We start from the raw sequence: 2,606 nt of genomic DNA on the forward strand, positions 1-2,606 counted from the left end.
TTCGATGATATATATATATATATGATCGATTCTACGAGAAATTTTGTTTATACATGCATAACGTGTACAGTATGTAGCAGCGTAAAATATGTTTGAAATAAAAAAGAATTAAATGGAAAAAAATTAAAAGAAAAAATAAACCATAAACCCCTTAATCTTTTAGTCCCGGTTGGCGTCACCAACCGGGACTAAATGACCCCCAGCCCCCGGTGCGGGCTCGTGCCACGTGGTGGGCCTTTGGTCCTGGGTCGTGACGAATCGGGACTAAGGGGGAGGGCTTTAGTCCCCACCCTTTAGTCCTGGTTGGTGAACCGGGATTAAAGGCCCTTATGAACCAGGACTAATGGCCAATTCTACACTAGTGAAGCTTTCTCCTAGTAATGTAGGTGGCTTCAGATTTACTAATGTATTACTTTGTATGATCTTTATAAATAATTAATAAAATGGCTGCATGCATCGCTCAGATGCAGAGGCCGGGATCCTTCTTTTCTTAAAAAAAAAAGAGATTATACAGGATCAGGCCCCTCAGTGGTGGACGCAATAGTCCTAATTATGTGTGTAGGTGTTCTTGCATATAGTTATGTATAGGGATTACAGGTATATATGTGATTGAGTGAGAGAGTCAGAAGATCACCCAACTATATGGAATGCGCCAATGCCATTTTCGCTATCAGCAAAAACATATTTCTAAACTTTTAGAATTGACACGCTATTTCCATTTAATTTTTATTTTCTTTTTATAAAAGATATAAGTTTTGGGTAAGTTGGAACTGGAATCCGTCAGGGAGCAGGTGTCACAATTCAGCTTGTATGGAGTCCATCGTGGTGAGTTTGTGGTATTGGAATCCATCATGGAATAGTAGGGCCGAACAATTGTGTTTCACCTATATATCGCTGTCCCTTCTCGGGCGGCAGTCTCCCAATCGTAAAATTCTGTTCGCCAAGTTGTCGTCAATTGTTCGCACCACCCGCCGTTGTCCTTACTGCTGCCTCTCGAATCGCTCCGTCGCCGTTGTCTCTCCCCGGGTCTCCCGTAGTCCCGCGCTTAGTATATCTGCCTCACCTACACAGCAGCCATGGCCGCGTCCCAGAGCTCAGCAACGAGGACGGCCTCTACCTGCGCCCCGGAGACTGCGCATGGGACGCACCTATTCAAGATCCAAGGGTACAGCCTGTACAGAGGCTTCGGCGTCGGCAAGGTCATCCAGTCCGCTACCTTTGCTGTCGGCGGCTACGACTGGTGCGTCCACTTGTACCCTGACGGTGAAACGGAAGACCATAAAGATTGGTTGGCTGTCGACCTCCTGCTCCAGACTGATAACACTGAGGTGAGGGCGCTCTTCCATATTTGGCCGGTCGACCAGGCCACACAGCCTCCCGCGCCCGGGCCAAACCCCAATAATGCTACACTTACGGGCAAAAGGCGCACGGAATCACCTACGCGCAGAGATGGATTCTACTGTTTGGTGCTCAGGTTTTTTACTTTGCGTGAATTCCGGCTCGCTAGTTCTCTCGTTTGGCCACCTCAGCCCGTAGGCACCATTTCCGTAGCAGCAGCCAGTAAGTGTAGCATTATTGGGCCAAACCCTTACCAGACAGAACCGTTGGTGTTTGACAGTCGTGGCAATGCAGGCCACTGCTGGGGCAATCCATATTTCTTGAGGAAGTGTGAACTTGGAAGGTATATTATGGACGACATTCTTCTCATCAAGTGCAGTCTTACAGTGATCAAGTTCAAGGAGGCACAGGTGGTGGATGCCAAGATTAACGCCGAGGTCCAAGTGCCACCGTCCGATGTGGTGGATAACCTCGGTACATTGCTGGAGGCTACAGAGGGAGCAGATGTGTCTTTCAAGGTCAAAGTCAAACATGAGGTTTTCCCAGCTCATAAGATCATCCTCGCAATGCGCCATGCGGTCGCCGGTCTTTAGAGTGGAGTTCTACGGGCCACTCAAAGACGAACAAAGGCACAGCATAACCGTTGAAGATATGCAACCCACAACTTTCAGAGGACTGCTTCACTTCATTTACTAAGATACGTTGCCTCCGTTGGATGACCTCAACTCTGATGAGTATCAAGAATTGCTTAGGCATTTACTTGTTGCTGCAGATATGTATGGTATGGAAAGGATGAAGTTGATGTGTGAGAGAAAACTTTGCGAGGTTCTTTCTACTGGGACTGTGGCAACCACCTTAGCTCTAGCTGACCAGCATCATTGCAGCAAGCTCAAAGATGCTTGCATTGAATATATCATCTCTTCGAACAGAAAAGTTGATGTGATGGCAAGTAAAGGGTATGAGCACCTGAAAAGGACTTGTCCTACAATCATTGTTGATATATGGGAGAAAGCAGCTAACACCACAAATTTTAGTATGCTGACTGTGGATTAAATTTAGCATAGTTACTTCAGTTGAGACCTTTGCAAACCTTAGATTAGTTTGTTTTTTCTTAAATTCTCGGAGATCTTCTCGACAAGGGTTAGTTTTGCAAAATGTATGTCTCCCCTGTGATAATTTGTTAACCTGTACATGAACCTATATATGCTAGATCAGTATCATTCTTAAATATGTTTTGATATGTAGACTAGTACATTTACTGTTTCTGT

The 2,606-nt window shown here is 45.6% G+C and overlaps 1 pseudogene; it reads left to right on the plus strand.

Moving 5' to 3' along the window:
- The first annotated feature begins 1,076 nt into the window (after nucleotides 1-1,076).
- LOC125519396 (BTB/POZ and MATH domain-containing protein 2 pseudogene) lies at nucleotides 1,077-2,391 on the plus strand (annotated as a pseudogene).
- Nucleotides 2,392-2,606: the final 215 nt, after the last annotated feature.

This window comes from Triticum urartu, chromosome 7A (assembly GCF_056163025.1).
Source record: "Triticum urartu cultivar PI428250 chromosome 7A, HENAU_Tu73, whole genome shotgun sequence".
Lineage (NCBI taxonomy): Eukaryota > Viridiplantae > Streptophyta > Magnoliopsida > Poales > Poaceae > Triticum > Triticum urartu.